At 44.4% G+C, this 20,454-nt stretch overlaps 15 non-coding genes across 15 annotated transcripts; 8 read left to right on the top strand and 7 right to left on the bottom strand.

The window, feature by feature from the left end:
- Nucleotides 1-743: 743 nt before the first annotated feature.
- trnad-guc (transfer RNA aspartic acid (anticodon GUC)) lies at nt 744-815 on the top strand. The gene has a single exon. It is a non-coding gene; the product is annotated as a tRNA-Asp (tRNA).
- Nucleotides 816-2,719: 1,904 nt separating this feature from the next.
- trnag-gcc (transfer RNA glycine (anticodon GCC)) lies at nt 2,720-2,790 on the bottom strand. The gene has a single exon. It is a non-coding gene; the product is annotated as a tRNA-Gly (tRNA).
- A 1,254-nt stretch (nt 2,791-4,044) lies between these two features.
- On the top strand, nt 4,045-4,116 carry trnad-guc (transfer RNA aspartic acid (anticodon GUC)). Its single transcript has one exon. It is a non-coding gene; the product is annotated as a tRNA-Asp (tRNA).
- Nucleotides 4,117-5,143: 1,027 nt separating this feature from the next.
- On the top strand, nt 5,144-5,215 carry trnad-guc (transfer RNA aspartic acid (anticodon GUC)). The gene has a single exon. It is a non-coding gene; the product is annotated as a tRNA-Asp (tRNA).
- Nucleotides 5,216-6,020: 805 nt separating this feature from the next.
- trnag-gcc (transfer RNA glycine (anticodon GCC)) lies at nt 6,021-6,091 on the bottom strand. Its single transcript has one exon. It is a non-coding gene; the product is annotated as a tRNA-Gly (tRNA).
- Nucleotides 6,092-7,347: 1,256 nt separating this feature from the next.
- On the top strand, nt 7,348-7,419 carry trnad-guc (transfer RNA aspartic acid (anticodon GUC)). Its single transcript has one exon. It is a non-coding gene; the product is annotated as a tRNA-Asp (tRNA).
- An 805-nt stretch (nt 7,420-8,224) lies between these two features.
- On the bottom strand, nt 8,225-8,295 carry trnag-gcc (transfer RNA glycine (anticodon GCC)). Its single transcript has one exon. It is a non-coding gene; the product is annotated as a tRNA-Gly (tRNA).
- Nucleotides 8,296-9,549: 1,254 nt separating this feature from the next.
- On the top strand, nt 9,550-9,621 carry trnad-guc (transfer RNA aspartic acid (anticodon GUC)). The gene has a single exon. It is a non-coding gene; the product is annotated as a tRNA-Asp (tRNA).
- A 1,027-nt stretch (nt 9,622-10,648) lies between these two features.
- trnad-guc (transfer RNA aspartic acid (anticodon GUC)) lies at nt 10,649-10,720 on the top strand. The gene has a single exon. It is a non-coding gene; the product is annotated as a tRNA-Asp (tRNA).
- Nucleotides 10,721-11,525: 805 nt separating this feature from the next.
- trnag-gcc (transfer RNA glycine (anticodon GCC)) lies at nt 11,526-11,596 on the bottom strand. The gene has a single exon. It is a non-coding gene; the product is annotated as a tRNA-Gly (tRNA).
- A 1,250-nt stretch (nt 11,597-12,846) lies between these two features.
- trnad-guc (transfer RNA aspartic acid (anticodon GUC)) lies at nt 12,847-12,918 on the top strand. Its single transcript has one exon. It is a non-coding gene; the product is annotated as a tRNA-Asp (tRNA).
- Nucleotides 12,919-13,723: 805 nt separating this feature from the next.
- On the bottom strand, nt 13,724-13,794 carry trnag-gcc (transfer RNA glycine (anticodon GCC)). The gene has a single exon. It is a non-coding gene; the product is annotated as a tRNA-Gly (tRNA).
- Nucleotides 13,795-15,045: 1,251 nt separating this feature from the next.
- On the top strand, nt 15,046-15,117 carry trnad-guc (transfer RNA aspartic acid (anticodon GUC)). The gene has a single exon. It is a non-coding gene; the product is annotated as a tRNA-Asp (tRNA).
- Nucleotides 15,118-17,020: 1,903 nt separating this feature from the next.
- On the bottom strand, nt 17,021-17,091 carry trnag-gcc (transfer RNA glycine (anticodon GCC)). Its single transcript has one exon. It is a non-coding gene; the product is annotated as a tRNA-Gly (tRNA).
- A 2,128-nt stretch (nt 17,092-19,219) lies between these two features.
- Nucleotides 19,220-19,290, bottom strand: trnag-gcc (transfer RNA glycine (anticodon GCC)). The gene has a single exon. It is a non-coding gene; the product is annotated as a tRNA-Gly (tRNA).
- Nucleotides 19,291-20,454: the final 1,164 nt, after the last annotated feature.

Raw genomic sequence — 20,454 nt, 5'->3', positions numbered from 1 at the left:
GGAAGTGGCGCCACGCGGCTCTCCGAAGGCGAACTCCCACTGAAGGGATCTGCTCTCCCGGGTTTCAGCACCAAAAACGTTGGGTAATTTTTATTTGTCCTGTATTACCTCAAAGAAAACTCAGAGCACACGCAGAGGGATTAGATTGATAATTTGGTACATTGTAAACAACCTTAAACAGACAAGGAACACATACTTTGCAAAGTGTGAGATACTTTGCAAAGGGTGAGAAGAATCAATCCACACCAGTCGAAAACCAGTTTCCTCTCACCCCGAGTCGAAACTCTGGAGTGAATTTATTTGCAAGAACACACACACACACCCATAAATTCCTCAAAAACCCCCTTGGCCTCAGGAGTCCACAGAAGACAAAAGGGATTCTTCAGATAATAGATCAACGAGTCTCTTGGCCAGGGCAAGACGGTGTTCCTGCATAAGAGACTCCCGGTCTGGCCGGTTTGGCCTCCATATAATAGAACAAAAGTGCCTAAAGCATAAAGAAGTTGCTGCAAACATTTAAATGTAAATAAGTACCTCAAGCAGAAAGGAAGCCCTCAGGCAGAAAGGAATTCCTGCAAACATTTAGGGTGAGGTAACTCTGTTTGACAATCAGATTTACCTATCAGTAAAAGTCACAAGTTGTACAAATAACACTTTTTGGACCATGCATGTTGCCAATCATGCAAAGCCAGCCAATGACTTTTATACAGCGGGTCAGTGGTTGGCTGATACAGAATGTGAGTTCCTCGTTAGTATAGTGGACAGTATCCCCGCCTGTCACGCGGGAGACCGGGGTTCGATTCCTCGACGGGGAGACCGCAGTTAACTTTAGCTTCATGCATTGAACAAAATGGCCAATTTTGCACTTGACCATCACTTCAACTGCTGCTATTTAACCCCAGGTCTCTTGCGTGGCAGCTGTTGAATGCTACCACTGGCCTACCAACCAGGACACGCTAACCTTTATGGCCTGCACGTATCATGCATGGCACAGTAAAATGTGCAGCCTTCATTTTCTTTTCAGAATAGTTACTTCTACTTGTTTTTCTCATTGTCACTGAGGTCTCTACATGTTTGTAATGGAAGCTTTTTGGATTTTGATACGGCATCTTGTTGGAACTCAATTTAACTGTAAGTCGTTTTGTAAGTTGAACCTGAATGCATAAATCAACATTTTTTTGCTTGCTTTCCACATCAACTGCACCACCGTGTCTTCATTTACACTTATTCGTTGAACTGCAGTGATTGATCATTTGATATGTTTTTAGCTGTCATTTAGGACAGCCATTGGAACACAGGGTTTCTTCCTAATGTGTCGTTTTTCTCAGCATTTCTGTGGTGGAAACCTTTAGGATGTTCAAACCATCTTTACTCATTGCCACAGCTCCAAGGGTAACCAATAAATGCTGTCTGACGACAATTGTTGCACATCATGCAATGCCATCTGTTGGCATAGATGTTTCAAAAGGCCCATTGAAGAATAGGCACATGAAGAGTAAGAGGTCATTGTTCGTATTGGTGAGCGCATCACTGCCTGTCACATGAGAGACTTGGATTATAGATGACTACTAACTTTGATGGATGCATTGGACAGGCCTTGGAATCCTATCCAACAGAGGTTGCATTGGCCGGGAATCGAACCCGGGCCTCCCGCGAGGCAGAAAGGAATTCCTGCAAACATTTAGGGTGAGGTAATTCTGTTTGACAATCAGATTTACCTATCAGTAAAAGTCACAAGTTGTACAAATAACACTTTTTGGACCATGCATGTTGCCAATCATTCAAAGCCAACCAATGACTTTTATATAGCAGGTCAGTGGTTGGCTGATACAGAATGTGAGTTCCTCGTTAGTATAGTGGACAGTATCCCCGCCTGTCACGCGGGAGACCGGGGTTCGATTCCCCGACTGGGAGACCGCAGTTAACTTTAGCTTCATGCATTGAACAAAATGGCCAATTTTGCACTTGACCATCACTTCAACTGCTGCTATTTAACCCCAGGTCTCTTGCGTGGCAGCTGTTGAATGCTACCACTGGCCTACCAACCAGGACACGCTAACCTTTATGGCCTGCACGTATCATGCATGGCACAGTAAAATGTGCAGCCTTCATTTTCTTTTCAGAATAGTTACTTCTACTTGTTTTTCTCATTGTCACTGAGGTCTCTACATGTTTGTAATGGAAGCTTTTTGGATTTTGATACGGCATCTTGTTGGAACTCAATTCAACTGTAAGTCGTTTTGTAAGTTGAACCTGAATGCATAAATCAACATTTTTTAGCTTGCTTTCCACATCAACTGCACCACCGTGTCTTCATATACACTTATTCGTTGAACTGCAGTGATTGATCATTTGATATGTTTTTAGCTGTCATTTAGGACAGCCATTGGAACACAGGGTTTCTTCCTAATGTGTCGTTTTTCTCAGCATTTCTGTGGTGGAAACCTTTAGGATGTTCAAACCATCTTTACTCATTGCCACAGCTCCAAGCGTAACCAATAAATGCTGTCTGGCGACAATTGTTGCACATCATGCAATGCCATCTGTTGGCATAGATGTTTCAAAAGGCCCATTGAAGAATAGGCACATGAAGAGTAAGAGGTCATTGTTCGTATTGGTGAGCGCATCACTGCCTATCACATGAGAGACTTGGATTATAGATTACTACTAACTTTGATGGATGCATTGGACAGGCTTTGGAATCCTATCCAACAGAGGTTGCCTTGGCCGGGAATCGAACCCGGGCCTCCCGCGTGGCAGGCGAGAATCCTACCACTGGACCACCAATGCACACAAGCGCATTAGCAACGCCAGTATTCTTGGTGCACAGGACGGTAACATGAGCAGGCTTTTTTTTTTCTTTTCGGTACTGGACTTCTAGCCTTTGGGTTTCACGATTGCTACATTTTCTGCCTGTTAATTTGCTCAGCATTTCTGTGGTGACAACCATGAGGACCTTCAAAGAAGGTTTACCCATTGTAAACGTCACAAGTTGTACAAATAACACTTTTTGGACCATGCATGGGAGTCCAGGACAAGGTCCGGCGGCTATCAGTCCAGCCCTTAACCGGGGCCCGAAACGTCTTTCGTGCGTGGATGGAAAAAATCACCACCAGCGTAAAACCACACTGTCAACTGGTTATTAAAAAATTAAAGGGTGCAATTTAATTTAGGTACTCACTCTCTCCCTGAGTGGCAGACTCTCCCTGAGTCCGTGCGCGAGAGCCTGTTAATGGAAGTTCGTCTGCGGAGATAAACAGCCGGCCGATGGGGCAATTCTCAGCCCCCCGGACTTTGATGAGGAAGTGGCGCCACGCGGCTCTCCGAAGGCGAACTCCCACTGAAGGGATCTGCTCTCCCGGGTTTCAGCACCAAAAACGTTGGGTAATTTTTATTTGTCCTGTATTACCTCAAAGAAAACTCAGAGCACACACAGAGGGATTAGATTGATAATTTGGTACATTGTAAACAACCTTAAACAGACAAGGAACACATACTTTGCAAAGTGTGAGATACTTTGCAAAGGGTGAGAAGAATCAATCCACACCAGTCGAAAACCAGTTTCCTCTCACCCCGACTCGAAACTCTGGAGTGAATTTATTTGCAAGAACACACACACACACCCATAAATTCCTCAAAAACCCCCTTGGCCTCAGGAGTCCACAGAAGACAAAAGGGATTCTTCAGATAATAGATCAACGAGTCTCTTGGCCAGGGCAAGACGGTGTTCCTGCATAAGAGACTCCCGGTCTGGCCGGTTTGGCCTCCATATAATAGAACAAAAGTGCCTAAAGCATAAAGAAGTTGCTGCAAACATTTAAATGTAAATAAGTACCTCAAGCAGAAAGGAAGCCCTCAGGCAGAAAGGAATTCCTGCAAACATTTAGGGTGAGGTAACTCTGTTTGACAATCAGATTTACCTATCAGTAAAAGTCACAAGTTGTACAAATAACACTTTTTGGACCATGCATGTTGCCAATCATGCAAAGCCAGCCAATGACTTTTATACAGCGGGTCAGTGGTTGGCTGATACAGAATGTGAGTTCCTCGTTAGTATAGTGGACAGTATCCCCGCCTGTCACGCGGGAGACCGGGGTTCGATTCCCCGACGGGGAGACCGCAGTTAACTTTAGCTTCATGCATTGAACAAAATGGCCAATTTTGCACTTGACCATCACTTCAACTGCTGCTATTTAACCCCAGGTCTCTTGCGTGGCAGCTGTTGAATGCTACCACTGGCCTACCAACCAGGACACGCTAACCTTTATGGCCTGCACGTATCATGCATGGCACAGTAAAATGTGCAGCCTTCATTTTCTTTTCAGAATAGTTACTTCTACTTGTTTTTCTCATTGTCACTGAGGTCTCTACATGTTTGTAATGGAAGCTTTTTGGATTTTGATACGGCATCTTGTTGGAACTCAATTTAACTGTAAGTCGTTTTGTAAGTTGAACCTGAATGCATAAATCAACATTTTTTTGCTTGCTTTCCACATCAACTGCACCACCGTGTCTTCATTTACACTTATTCGTTGAACTGCAGTGATTGATCATTTGATATGTTTTTAGCTGTCATTTAGGACAGCCATTGGAACACAGGGTTTCTTCCTAATGTGTCGTTTTTCTCAGCATTTCTGTGGTGGAAACCTTTAGGATGTTCAAACCATCTTTACTCATTGCCACAGCTCCAAGGGTAACCAATAAATGCTGTCTGACGACAATTGTTGCACATCATGCAATGCCATCTGTTGGCATAGATGTTTCAAAAGGCCCATTGAAGAATAGGCACATGAAGAGTAAGAGGTCATTGTTCGTATTGGTGAGCGCATCACTGCCTGTCACATGAGAGACTTGGATTATAGATGACTACTAACTTTGATGGATGCATTGGACAGGCCTTGGAATCCTATCCAACAGAGGTTGCATTGGCCGGGAATCGAACCCGGGCCTCCCGCGAGGCAGAAAGGAATTCCTGCAAACATTTAGGGTGAGGTAATTCTGTTTGACAATCAGATTTACCTATCAGTAAAAGTCACAAGTTGTACAAATAACACTTTTTGGACCATGCATGTTGCCAATCATGCAAAGCCAGCCAGTGACTTTTATATAGCGGGTCAGTGGTTGGCTGATACAGAATGTGAGTTCCTCGTTAGTATAGTGGACAGTATCCCCGCCTGTCACGCGGGAGACCGGGGTTCGATTCCCCGACGGGGAGACCGCAGTTAACTTTAGCTTCATGCATTGAACAAAATGGCCAATTTTGCACTTGACCATCACTTCAACTGCTGCTATTTAACCCCAGGTCTCTTGCGTGGCAGCTGTTGAATGCTACCACTGGCCTACCAACCAGGACACGCTAACCTTTATGGCCTGCACGTATCATGCATGGCACAGTAAAATGTGCAGCCTTCATTTTCTTTTCAGAATAGTTACTTCTACTTGTTTTTCTCATTGTCACTGAGGTCTCTACATGTTTGTAATGGAAGCTTTTTGGATTTTGATACGGCATCTTGTTGGAACTCAATTCAACTGTAAGTCGTTTTGTAAGTTGAACCTGAATGCATAAATCAACATTTTTTAGCTTGCTTTCCACATCAACTGCACCACCGTGTCTTCATATACACTTATTCGTTGAACTGCAGTGATTGATCATTTGATATGTTTTTAGCTGTCATTTAGGACAGCCATTGGAACACAGGGTTTCTTCCTAATGTGTCGTTTTTCTCAGCATTTCTGTGGTGGAAACCTTTAGGATGTTCAAACCATCTTTACTCATTGCCACAGCTCCAAGCGTAACCAATAAATGCTGTCCGGCGACAATTGTTGCACATCATGCAATGCCATCTGTTGGCATAGATGTTTCAAAAGGCCCATTGAAGAATAGGCACATGAAGAGTAAGAGGTCATTGTTCGTATTGGTGAGCGCATCACTGCCTATCACATGAGAGACTTGGATTATAGATTACTACTAACTTTGATGGATGCATTGGACAGGCTTTGGAATCCTATCCAACAGAGGTTGCATTGGCCGGGAATCGAACCCGGGCCTCCCGCGTGGCAGGCGAGAATCCTGCCACTGGACCACCAATGCACAAAAGCGCATTAGCAACGCCAGTATTCTTGGTGCACAGGACGGTAACATGAGCAGGCTTTTTTTTTTCTTTTCGGTACTGGACTTCTAGCCTTTGGGTTTCACGATTGCTACATTTTCTGCCTGTTAATTTGCTCAGCATTTCTGTGGTGACAACCATGAGGACCTTCAAAGAAGGTTTACCCATTGTAAACGTCACAAGTTGTACAAATAACACTTTTTGGACCATGCATGGGAGTCCAGGACAAGGTCCGGCGGCTATCAGTCCAGCCCTTAACCGGGGCCCGAAACGTCTTTCGTGCGTGGATGGAAAAAATCACCACCAGCGTAAAACCACACTGTCAACTGGTTATTAAAAAATTAAAGGGTGCAATTTAATTTAGGTACTCACTCTCTCCCTGAGTGGCAGACTCGCCCTGAGTCCGTGCGCGAGAGCCTGTTAATGGAAGTTCGTCTGCGGAGATAAACAGCCGGCCGATGGGGCAATTCTCAGCCCCCCGGACTTTGATGAGGAAGTGGCGCCACGCGGCTCTCCGAAGGCGAACTCCCACTGAAGGGATCTGCTCTCCCGGGTTTCAGCACCAAAAACGTTGGGTAATTTTTATTTGTCCTGTATTACCTCAAAGAAAACTCAGAGCACACGCAGAGGGATTAGATTGATAATTTGGTACATTGTAAACAACCTTAAACAGACAAGGAACACATACTTTGCAAAGTGTGAGATACTTTGCAAAGGGTGAGAAGAATCAATCCACACCAGTCGAAAACCAGTTTCCTCTCACCCCGAGTCGAAACTCTGGAGTGAATTTATTTGCAAGAACACACACACACACACACATAAATTCCTCAAAAACCCCCTTGGCTTCAGGAGTCCACAGAAGACAAAAGGGATTCTTCAGATAATAGATCAACGAGTCTCTTGGCCAGGGCAAGACGGTGTTCCTGCATAAGAGACTCCCGGTCTGGCCGGTTTGGCCTCCATATAATAGAACAAAAGTGCCTAAAGCATAAAGAAGTTGCTGCAAACATTTAAATGTAAATAAGTACCTCAAGCAGAAAGGAAGCCCTCAGGCAGAAAGGAATTCCTGCAAACATTTAGGGTGAGGTAACTCTGTTTGACAATCAGATGTACCTATCAGTAAAAGTCACAAGTTGTACAAATAACACTTTTTGGACCATGCATGTTGCCAATCATTCAAAGCCAACCAATGACTTTTATATAGCGGGTCAGTGGTTGGCTGATACAGAATGTGAGTTCCTCGTTAGTATAGTGGACATTATCCCCGCCTGTCACGCGGGAGACCGGGGTTCGATTCCCCGACGGGGAGACCACAGTTAACTTTAGCTTCATGCATTGAACAAAAAGGCCAATTTTGCATTTGACCATCACTTCAACTGCTGCTATTTAACCCCAGGTCTCTTGCGTGGCAGCTGTTGAATGCTACCACTGGCCTACCAACCAGGACACGCTAACCTTTATGGCCTGCACGTATCATGCATGGCACAGTAAAATGTGCAGCCTTCATTTTCTTTTCAGAATAGTTACTTCTACTTGTTTTTCTGATTGTCACTGAGGTCTCTACATGTTTGTAATGGAAGCTTTTTGGATTTTGATACGGCATCTTGTTGGAACTCAATTTAACTGTAAGTCGTTTTGTAAGTTGAACCTGAATGCATAAATCAACATTTTTTAGCTTGCTTTCCACATCAACTGCACCACCGTGTCTTCATTTACACTTATTCGTTGAACTGCAGTGATGGATCATTTGATATGTTTTTAGCTGTCATTTAGGACAGCCATTGGAACACAGGGTTTCTTCCTAATGTGTCGTTTTTCTCAGCATTTCTGTGGTGGAAACCTTTAGGATGTTCAAACCATCTTTACTCGTTGCCACAGCTCCAAGGGTAACCAATAAATGCTGTCTGACGACAATTGTTGCACATCATGCAATGCCATCTGTTGGCATAGATGTTTCAAAAGGCCCATTGAAGAATAGGCACATGAAGAGTAAGATGTCATTGTTCGTATTGGTGAGCGCATCACTGCCTGTCACATGAGAGACTTTGATTATAGATTACTATTAACTTTGATGGATGCATTGGACAGGCTTTGGAATCCTATCCAACAGAGGTTGCATTGGCCGGGAATCGAACCCGGGCCTCCCGCATGGCAGGCGAGAATCCTACCACTGGACCACCAATTCACACAAGCGCAATAGCAACGCCAGTATTCTTGGTGCACAGGACGGTAACATGAGCAGGCTTTTTTTTTTTCTTTTCGGTACTGGACTTCTAGCCTTTGGGTTTCACGATTGCTACATTTTCTGCCTGTTAATTTGCTCAGCATTTCTGTGGTGACAACCATGAGGACCTTCAAAGAAGGTTTACCCATTGTAAACGTCACAAGTTGTACAAATAACACTTTTTGGACCATGCATGGGAGTCCAGGACAAGGTCCGGCGGCTATCAGTCCAGCCCTTAACCGGGGCCCGAAACGTCTTTCGTGAGTGGATGGCAAAATCACCACCAGCGTAAAACCACACTGTCAACTGGTTATTAAAAAATTAAAGGGTGCAATTTAATTTAGGTACTCACTCTCTCCCTGAGTGGCAGACTCACCCTGAGTCCGTGCGCGAGAGCCTGTTAATGGAAGTTCGTCTGCGGAGATAAACAGCCGGCCGATGGGGCAATTCTCAGCCCCCCGGACTTTGATGAGGAAGTGGCGCCACGCGGCTCTTCGAAGGCGAACTCCCACTGAAGGGATCTGCTCTCCCGGGTTTCAGCACCAAAAACGTTGGGTAATTTTTATTTGTCCTGTATTACCTCAAAGAAAACTCAGAGCACACGCAGAGGGATTAGATTGATAATTTGGTACATTGTAAACAACCTTAAACAGACAAGGAACACATACTTTGCAAAGTGTGAGATACTTTGCAAAGGGTGAGAAGAATCAATCCACACCAGTCGAAAACCAGTTTCCTCTCACCCCGAGTCGAAACTCTGGAGTGAATTTATTTGCAAGAACACACACACACACCCATAAATTCCTCAAAAACCCCCTTGGCCTCAGGAGTCCACAGAAGACAAAAGGGATTCTTCAGATAATAGATCAACGAGTCTCTTGGCCAGGGCAAGACGGTGTTCCTGCATAAGAGACTCCCGGTCTGGCCGGTTTGGCCTCCATATAATAGAACAAAAGTGCCTAAAGCATAAAGAAGTTGCTGCAAACATTTAAATGTAAATAAGTACCTCAAGCAGAAAGGAAGCCCTCAGGCAGAAAGGAATTCCTGCAAACATTTAGGGTGAGGTAACTCTGTTTGACAATCAGATTTACCTATCAGTAAAAGTCACAAGTTGTACAAATAACACTTTTTGGACCATGCATGTTGCCAATCATGCAAAGCCAGCCAGTGACTTTTATATAGCGGGTCAGTGGTTGGCTGATACAGAATGTGAGTTCCTCGTTAGTATAGTGGACAGTATCCCCGCCTGTCACGCGGGAGACCGGGGTTCGATTCCCTGATGGGGAGACCGCAGTTAACTTTAGCTTCATGCATTGAACAAAATGGCCAATTTTGCACTTGACCATCACTTCAACTGCTGCTATTTAACCCCAGGTCTCTTGCGTGGCAGCTGTTGAATGCTACCACTGGCCTACCAACCAGGACACGCTAACCTTTATGGCCTGCACGTATCATGCATGGCACAGTAAAATGTGCAGCCTTCATTTTCTTTTCAGAATAGTTACTTCTACTTGTTTTTCTCATTGTCACTGAGGTCTCTACATGTTTGTAATGGAAGCTTTTTGGATTTTGATACGGCATCTTGTTGGAACTCAATTTAACTGTAAGTCGTTTTGTAAGTTGAACCTGAATGCATAAATCAACAGTTTTTAGCTTGCTTTCCACATCAACTGCACCACCGTGTCTTCGTTTACACTTATTCGTTGAACTGCAGTGATTGATCATTTGATATGTTTTTAGCTGTCATTTAGGACAGTCATTGGAACACAGGGTTTCTTACTAATGTGTCGTTTTTCTCAGCATTTCTGTGGTGGAAACCTTTAGGATGTTCAAACCATCTTTACTCATTGCCACAGCTCCAAGGGTAACCAATAAATGCTGTCTGACGACAATTGTTGCACATCATGCAATGCCATCTGTTGGCATAGATGTTTCAAAAGGCCCATTGAAGAATAGGCACATGAAGAGTAAGAGGTCATTGTTCGTATTGGTGAGCGCATCACTGCCTGTCACATGAGAGACTTGGATTATAGATGACTACTAACTTTGATGGATGCATTGGACAGGCCTTGGAATCCTATCCAACAGAGGTTGCATTGGCCGGGAATCGAACCCGGGCCTCCCGCGAGGCAGAAAGGAATTCCTGCAAACATTTAGGGTGAGGTAACTCTGTTTGACAATCAGATTTACCTATCAGTAAAAGTCACAAGTTGTACAAATAACACTTTTTGGACCATGCATGTTGCCAATCATTCAAAGCCAACCAATGACTTTTATATAGCGGGTCAGTGGTTGGCTGATACAGAATGTGAGTTCCTCGTTAGTATAGTGGACAGTATCCCCGCCTGTCTCGCGGGAGACCGGGGTTCGATTCCCCGACGGGGAGCCCGCTGTAAACTTTAGCTTCATGCATTGAACAAAATAGCCAATTTTGCACTTGACCATCACTTCAACTGCTGCTATTTAACCCCAGGTCTCTTGCGTGGCAGCTGTTGAATGCTACCACTGGCCTACCAACCAGGACACGCTAACCTTTATGGCCTGCACGTATCATGCATGGCACAGTAAAATGTGCAGCCTTCATTTTCTTTTCAGAATAGTTACTTCTACTTGTTTTTCTCATTGTCACTGAGGTCTCTACATGTTTGTAATGGAAGCTTTTTGGATTTTGATACGGCATTTTGTTGGAACTCAATTTAACTGTAAGTCGTTTTGTAAGTCGAACCTGAATGCATAAATCAACATTTTTTAGCTTGCTTTCCACATCAACTGCACCACCGTGTCTTCATTTACACTTATTCGTTGAACTGCAGTGATTGATCATTTGATATGTTTTTAGCTGTCATTTAGGACAGCCATTGGAACACAGGGTTTCTTCCTAATGTGTCGTTTTTCTCAGCATTTCTGTGGTGGAAACCATTAGGATGTTCAAACCATCTTTACTCATTGCCACAGCTCCAAGGGTAACCAATAAATGCTGTCTGACGACAATTGTTGTACATCATGCAATGCCATCTGTTGGCATAGATGTTTCAAAAGGCCCATTGAAGAATAGGCACATGAAGAGTAAGATGTCATTGTTCGTATTGGTGAGCGCATCACTGCCTGTCACATGAGAGACTTTGATTATAGATTACTACTACTTTTGATGGATGCATTGGACAGGCCTTGGAATCCTATCCAACAGAGGTTGCATTGGCCGGGAATCGAACCCGGGCCTCCCGCGTGGCAGGCGAGAATCCTACCACTGGACCACCAATGCACACAAGCGCAATAGCAACGCCAGTATTCTTGGTGCACAGGACGGTAACATGAGCAGGCTTTTTTTTTTCTTTTCGGTACTGGACTTCTAGCCTTTGGGTTTCACGATTGCTACATTTTCTGCCTGTTAATTTGCTCAGCATTTCTGTGGTGACAACCATGAGGACCTTCAAAGAAGGTTTACCCATTGTAAACGTCACAAGTTGTACAAATAACACTTTTTGGACCATGCATGGGAGTCCAGGACAAGGTCCGGCGGCTATCAGTCCAGCCCTTAACCGGGGCCCGAAACGTCTTTCGTGCGTGGATGGAAAAAATCACCACCAGCGTAAAACCACACTGTCAACTGGTTATTAAAAAATTAAAGGGTGCAATTTAATTTAGGTACTCACTCTCTCCCTGAGTGGCAGACTCGCCCTGAGTCCGTGCGCGAGAGCCTGTTAATGGAAGTTCGTCTGCGGAGATAAACAGCCGGCCGATGGGGCAATTCTCAGCCCCCCGGACTTTGATGAGGAAGTGGCGCCACGCGGCTCTCCGAAGGCGAACTCCCACTGAAGGGATCTGCTCTCCCGGGTTTCAGCACCAACAATGTTGGGTAATTTTTATTTGTCCTGTATTACCTCAAAGAAAACTCAGAGCACACGCAGAGGGATTAGATTGATAATTTGGTACATTGTAAACAACCTTAAACAGACAAGGAACACATACTTTGCAAAGTGTGAGATACTTTGCAAAGGGTGAGAAGAATCAATCCACACCAGTCGAAAACCAGTTTCCTCTCACCCCGAGTCGAAACTCTGGAGTGAATTTATTTGCAAGAACACACACACCCATAAATTCCTCAAAAACCCCCTTGGCCTCAGGAGTCCACAGAAGACAAAAGGGATTCTTCAGATAATAGATCAACGAGTCTCTTGGCCAGGGCAAGACGGTGTTCCTGCATAAGAGACTCCCGGTCTGGCCGGTTTGGCCTCCATATAATAGAACAAAAGTGCCTAAAGCATAAAGAAGTTGCTGCAAACATTTAAATGTAAATAAGTACCTCAAGCAGAAAGGAAGCCCTCAGGCAGAAAGGAATTCCTGCAAACATTTAGGGTGAGGTAACTCTGTTTGACAATCAGATGTACCTATCAGTAAAAGTCACAAGTTGTACAAATAACACTTTTTGGACCATGCATGTTGCCAATCATTCAAAGCCAACCAATGACTTTTATATAGCGGGTCAGTGGTTGGCTGATACAGAATGTGAGTTCCTCGTTAGTATAGTGGACAGTATCCCCGCCTGTCACGCGGGAGACCGGGGTTCGATTCCCCGACGGGGAGACCGCAGTTAACTTTAGCTTCATGCATTGAACAAAATGGCCAATTTTGCATTTGACCATCACTTCAACTGCTGCTATTTAACCCCAGGTCTCTTGCGTGGCAGCTGTTGAATGCTACCACTGGCCTACCAACCAGGACACGCTAACCTTTATGGCCTGCACGTATCATGCATGGCACAGTAAAATGTGCAGCCTTCATTTTCTTTTCAGAATAGTTACTTCTACTTGTTTTTCTCATTGTCACTGAGGTCTCTACATGTTTGTAATGGAAGCTTTTTGGATTTTGATACGGCATCTTGTTGGAACTCAATTTAACTGTAAGTCGTTTTGTAAGTTGAACCTGAATGCATAAATCAACATTTTTTAGCTTGCTTTCCACATCAACTGCACCACCGTGTCTTCATTTACACTTATTCGTTGAACTGCAGTGATTGATCATTTGATATGTTTTTAGCTGTCATTTAGGACAGCCATTGGAACACAGGGTTTCTTCCTAATGTGTCGTTTTTCTCAGCATTTCTGTGGTGGAAACCTTTAGGATGTTCAAACCATCTTTACTCGTTGCCACAGCTCCAAGGGTAACCAATAAATGCTGTCTGACGACAATTGTTGCACATCATGCAATGCCATCTGTTGGCATAGATGTTTCAAAAGGCCCATTGAAGAATAGGCACATGAAGAGTAAGATGTCATTGTTCGTATTGGTGAGCGCATCACTGACTATCACATGAGAGACTTGGATTATAGATGACTACTAACTTTGATGGATGCATTGGACAGGCTTTGGAATCCTATCCAACAGAGGTTGCATTGGCCGGGAATCGAACCCGGGCCTCCCGCATGGCAGGCAAGAATCCTACCACTGGACCACCAATGCACACAAGCGCAATAGCAACGCCAGTATTCTTGGTGCACAGGACGGTAACATGAGCAGGCTTTTTTTTTTTCTTTTCGGTACTGGACTTCTAGCCTTTGGGTTTCACGATTGCTACATTTTCTGCCTGTTAATTTGCTCAGCATTTCTGTGGTGACAACCATGAGGACCTTCAAAGAAGGTTTACCCATTGTAAACGTCACAAGTTGTACAAATAACACTTTTTTGACCATGCATGGGAGTCCAGGACAAGGTCCGGCAGCTATCAGTCCAGCCCTTAACCGGGGCCCGAAACGTCTTTCGTGCGTGGATGGAAAAAATCACCACCAGCGTAAAACCACACTGTCAACTGGTTATTAAAAAATTAAAGGGTGCAATTTAATTTAGGTACTCACTCTCTCCCTGAGTGGCAGACTCGCCCTGAGTCCGTGCGCGAGAGCCTGTTAATGGAAGTTCGTCTGCGGAGATAAACAGCCGGCCGATGGGGCAATTCTCAGCCCCCCGGACTTTGATGAGGAAGTGGCGCCACGCGGCTCTTCGAAGGCGAACTCCCACTGAAGGGATCTGCTCTCCCGGGTTTCAGCACCAAAAACGTTGGGTAATTTTTATTTGTCCTGTATTACCTCAAAGAAAACTCAGAGCACACGCAGAGGGATTAGATTGATAATTTGGTACATTGTAAACAACCTTAAACAGACAAGGAACACATACTTTGCAAAGTGTGAGATACTTTGCAAAGGGTGAGAAGAATCAATCCACACCAGTCGAAAACCAGTTTCCTCTCACCCCGAGTCGAAACTCTGGAGTGAATTTATTTGCAAGAACACACACACCCATAAATTCCTCAAAAACCCCCTTGGCCTCAGGAGTCCACAGAAGACAAAAGGGATTCTTCAGATAATAGATCAACGAGTCTCTTGGCCAGGGCAAGACGGTGTTCCTGCATAAGAGACTCCCGGTCTGGCCGGTTTGGCCTCCATATAATAGAACAAAAGTGCCTAAAGCATAAAGAAGTTGCTGCAAACATTTAAATGTAAATAAGTACCTCAAGCAGAAAGGAAGCCCTCAGGCAGAAAGGAATTCCTGCAAACATTTAAGGTGAGGTAACTCTGTTTGACAATCAGATTTACCTATCAGTAAAAGTCACAAGTTGTACAAATAACACTTTTTGGACCATGCATGTTGCCAATCATGCAAAGCCAGCCAGTGACTTTTATATAGCGGGTCAGTGGTTGGCTGATACAGAATGTGAGTTCCTCGTTAGTATAGTGGACAGTATCCCCGCCTGTCACGCGGGAGACCGGGGTTCGATTCCCCGACGGGGAGACCGCAGTTAACTTTAGCTTCATGCATTGAACAAAATGGCCAATTTTGCACTTGACCATCACTTCAACTGCTGCTATTTAACCCCAGGTCTCTTGCGTGGCAGCTGTTGAATGCTACCACTGGCCTACCAACCAGGACACGCTAACCTTTATGGCCTGCACGTATCATGCATGGCACAGTAAAATGTGCAGCCTTCATTTTCTTTTCAGAATAGTTACTTCTACTTGTTTTTCTCATTGTCACTGAGGTCTCTACATGTTTGTAATGGAAGCTTTTTGGATTTTGATACGGCATCTTGTTGGAACTCAATTTAACTGTAAGTCGTTTTGTAAGTTGAACCTGAATGCATAAATCAACAGTTTTTAGCTTGCTTTCCACATCAACTGCACCACCGTGTCTTCATTTACACTTATTCGTTGAACTGCAGTGATTGATCATTTGATATGTTTTTAGCTGTCATTTAGGACAGCCATTGGAACACAGGGTTTCTTACTAATGTGTCGTTTTTCTCAGCATTTCTGTGGTGGAAACCTTTAGGATGTTCAAACCATCTTTACTCATTGCCACAGCTCCAAGGGTAACCAATAAATGCTGTCTGACGACAATTGTTGCACATCATGCAATGCCATCTGTTGGCATAGATGTTTCAAAAGGCCCATTGAAGAATAGGCACATGAAGAGTAAGAGGTCATTGTTCGTATTGGTGAGCGCATCACTGCCTGTCACATGAGAGACTTGGATTATAGATGACTACTAACTTTGATGGATGCATTGGACAGGCCTTGGAATCCTATCCAACAGAGGTTGCATTGGCCGGGAATCGAACCCAGGCCTCCCGCGAGGCAGAAAGGAATTCCTGCAAACATTTAGGGTGAGGTAACTCTGTTTGACAATCAGATTTACCTATCAGTAAAAGTCACAAGTTGTACAAATAACACTTTTTGGACCATGCATGTTGCCAATCATTCAAAGCCAACCAATGACTTTTATATAGCGGGTCAGTGGTTGGCTGATACAGAATGTGAGTTCCTCGTTAGTATAGTGGACAGTATCCCCGCCTGTCACGCGGGAGACCGGGGTTCGATTCCCCGTTGGGGAGACCGCAGTAAACTTTAGCTTCATGCATTGAACAAAATAGCCAATTTTGCACTTGACCATCACTTCAACTGCTGCTATTTAACCCCAGGTCTCTTGCGTGGCAGCTGTTGAATGCTACCACTGGCCTACCAACCAGGACACGCTAACCTTTATGGCCTGCACGTATCATGCATGGCACAGTAAAATGTGCAGCCTTCATTTTCTTTTCAGAATAGTTACTTCTACTTGTTTTTCTCATTGTCACTGAGGTCTCTACATGTTTGTAATGGAAGCTTTTTGGATTTTGATACGGCATTTTGTTGGAACTCAATTTAACTGTAAGTCGTTTTGTAAGTCGAACCTGAATGCATAAATCAACATTTTTTAGCTTGCTTTCCACATCAACTGCACCACCGTGTCTTCATTTACACTTAATCGTTGAACTGCAGTGATTGATCATTTGATATGTTTTTAGCTGTCATTTAGGACAGCCATTGGAACACAGGGTTTCTTCCTAATGTGTCGTTTTTCTCAGCATTTCTGTGGTGGAAACCATTAGGATGTTCAAACCATCTTTACTCATTGCCACAGCTCCAAGGGTAACCAATAAATGCTGTCTGACGACAATTGTTGTACATCATGCAATGCCATCTGTTGGCATAGATGTTTCAAAAGGCCCATTGAAGAATAGGCACATGAAGAGTAAGAGGTCATTGTTCGTATTGGTGAGCGCATCACTGCCTGTCACATGAGAGACTTTGATTATAATTACTACTACTTTTGATGGATGCATTGGACAGGCCTTGGAATCCTATCCAACAGAGGTTGCATTGGCCGGGAATCGAACCCGGGCCTCCCGCGTGGCAGGCGAGAATCCTACCACTGGACCACCAATGCACACAAGCGCATTAGCAACGCCAGTATTCTTGGTGCACAGGACGGTAACATGAGCAGGCTTTTTTTTTTTCTTTTCGGTACTGGACTTCTAGCCTTTGGGTTTCACGATTGCTACATTTTCTGCCTGTTAATTTGCTCAGCATTTCTGTGGTGACAACCATGAGGACCTTCAAAGAAGGTTTACCCATTGTAAACGTCACAAGTTGTACAAATAACACTTTTTGGACCATGCATGGGAGTCCAGGACAAGGTCCGGCGGCTATCAGTCCAGCCCTTAACCGGGGCCCGAAACGTCTTTCGTGCGTGGATGGAAAAAATCACCACCAGCGTAAAACCACACTGTCAACTGGTTATTAAAAAATTAAAGGGTGCAATTTAATTTAGGTACTCACTCTCTCCCTGAGTGGCAGACTCACCCTGAGTCCGTGCGCGAGAGCCTGTTAATGGAAGTTCGTCTGCGGAGATAAACAGCCGGCCGATGGGGCAATTCTCAGCCCCCCGGACTTTGATGAGGAAGTGGCGCCACGCGGCTCTCCGAAGGCGAACTCCCACTGAAGGGATCTGCTCTCCCGGGTTTCAGCACCAAAAACGTTGGGTAATTTTTATTTGTCCTGTATTACCTCAAAGAATACTCAGAGCACACGCAGAGGGATTAGATTGATAATTTGGTACATTGTAAACAACCTTAAACAGACAAGGAACACATACTTTGCAAAGTGTGAGATACTTTGCAAAGGGTGAGAAGAATCAATCCACACCAGTCGAAAACCAGTTTCCTCTCACCCCGAGTCGAAACTCTGGAGTGAATTTATTTGCAAGAACACACACACCCATAAATTCCTCAAAAACCCCCTTGGCCTCAGGAGTCCACAGAAGACAAAAGGGATTCTTCAGATAATAGATCAACGAGTCTCTTGGCCAGGGCAAGACGGTGTTCCTGCATAAGAGACTCCCGGTCTGGCCGGTTTGGCCTCCATATAATAGAACAAAAGTGCCTAAAGCATAAAGAAGTTGCTGCAAACATTTAAATGTAAATAAGTACCTCAAGCAGAAAGGAAGCCCTCAGGCAGAAAGGAATTCCTGCAAACATTTAGGGTGAGGTAACTCTGTTTGACAATCAGATGTACCTATCAGTAAAAGTCACAAGTTGTACAAATAACACTTTTTGGACCATGCATGTTGCCAATCATTCAAAGCCAACCAATGACTTTTATATAACAGGTCAGTGGTTGGCTGATACAGAATGTGAGTTCCTCGTTAGTATAGTGGACAGTATCCCCGCTTATCACGCGGGAGACCGGGGTTCGATTCCCCGAAGGGGAGACAGCAGTTTACTTTAGCTTGATGCATTGAACAAAATGGCCAATTTTGCACTTGACCATCACTTCAACTGCTGCTATTTAACCCCAGGTCTCTTGCGTGGCAGCTGTTGAATGCTACCACTGGCCTACCAACCAGGACACGCTAACCTTTATGGCCTGCACGTATCATGCATGGCACAGTTAAATGTGCAGCCTTCATTTTCTTTTCAGAATAGTTACTTCTACTTGTTTTTCTCATTGTCACTGAGGTCTCTACATGTTTGTAATGGAAGCTTTTTGGATTTTGATACGGCATCTTGTTGGAACTCAATTCAACTGTAAGTCGTTTTGTAAGTTGAACCTGAATGCATAAATCAACATTTTTTAGCTTGCTTTCCACATCAACTGCACCACCGTGTCTTCATTTACACTTATTCGTTGAACTGCAGTGATTGATCATTTGATATGTTTTTAGCTGTCATTTAGGACAGCCATTGGAACACAGGGTTTCTTCCTAATGTGTCGTTTTTCTCAGCATTTCTGTGGTGGAAACCTTTAGGATGTTCAAACCATCTTTACTCATTGCCACAGCTCCAAGCGTAACCAATAAATGCTGTCTGACGACAATTGTTGCACATCATGCAATGCCATCTGTTGGCATAGATGTTTCAAAAGGCCCATTGAAGAATAGGCACATGAAGAGTAAGAGGTCATTGTTCGTATTGGTGAGCGCATCACTGCCTATCACATGAGAGACTTGGATTATAGATTACTACTAACTTTGATGGATGCATTGGACAGGCTTTGGAATCCTATCCAACAGAGGTTGCATTGGCTGGGAATCGAACCCGGGCCTCCCGCGTGGCAGGCGAGAATCCTACCACTGGACCACCAATGCACACAAGCGCATTAGCAACGCCAGTATTCTTGGTGCACAGGACGGTAACATGAGCAGGCTTTTTTTTTTCTTTTCGGTACTGGACTTCTAGCCTTTGGGTTTCACGATTGCTACATTTTCTGCCTGTTAATTTGCTCAGCATTTCTGTGGTGACAACCATGAGGACCTTCAAAGAAGGTTTACCCATTGTAAACGTCACAAGTTGTACAAATAACACTTTTTGGACCATGCATGGGAGTCCAGGACAAGGTCCGGCGGCTATCAGTCCAGCCCTTAACCGGGGCCCGAAACGTCTTTCGTGCGTGGATGGAAAAAATCACCACCAGCGTAAAACCACACTGTCAACTGGTTATTAAAAAATTAAAGGGTGCAATTTAATTTAGGTACTCACTCTCTCCCTGAGTGGCAGACTCGCCCTGAGTCCGTGCGCGAGAGCCTGTTAATGGAAGTTCGTCTGCGGAGATAAACAGCCGGCCGATGGGGCAATTCTCAGCCCCCCGGACTTTGATGAGGAAGTGGCGCCACGCGGCTCTCCGAAGGCGAACTCCCACTGAAGGGATCTGCTCTCCCGGGTTTCAGCACCAAAAACGTTGGGTAATTTTTATTTGTCCTGTATTACCTCAAAGAAAACTCAGAGCACACGCAGAGGGATTAGATTGATAATTTGGTACATTGTAAACAACCTTAAACAGACAAGGAACACATACTTTGCAAAGTGTGAGATACTTTGCAAAGGGTGAGAAGAATCAATCCACACCAGTCGAAAACCAGTTTCCTCTCACCCCGAGTCGAAACTCTGGAGTGAATTTATTTGCAAGAACACACACACACACACACACATAAATTCCTCAAAAACCCCCTTGGCCTCAGGAGTCCACAGAAGACAAAAGGGATTCTTCAGATAATAGATCAACGAGTCTCTTGGCCAGGGCAAGACGGTGTTCCTGCATAAGAGACTCCCGGTCTGGCCGGTTTGGCCTCCATATAATAGAACAAAAGTGCCTAAAGCATAAAGAAGTTGCTGCAAACATTTAAATGTAAATAAGTACCTCAAGCAGAAAGGAAGCCCTCAGGCAGAAAGGAATTCCTGCAAACATTTAGGGTGAGGTAACTCTGTTTGACAATCAGATTTACCTATCAGTAAAAGTCACAAGTTGTACAAAT

Source organism: Nothobranchius furzeri, chromosome 14 (genome assembly GCF_043380555.1).
Source record: "Nothobranchius furzeri strain GRZ-AD chromosome 14, NfurGRZ-RIMD1, whole genome shotgun sequence".
NCBI classification, from domain to species: domain Eukaryota; kingdom Metazoa; phylum Chordata; class Actinopteri; order Cyprinodontiformes; family Nothobranchiidae; genus Nothobranchius; species Nothobranchius furzeri.
Note: the sequence above shows the minus strand (reverse complement) of the source record. Positions and strands in the feature narration are given on the sequence as shown.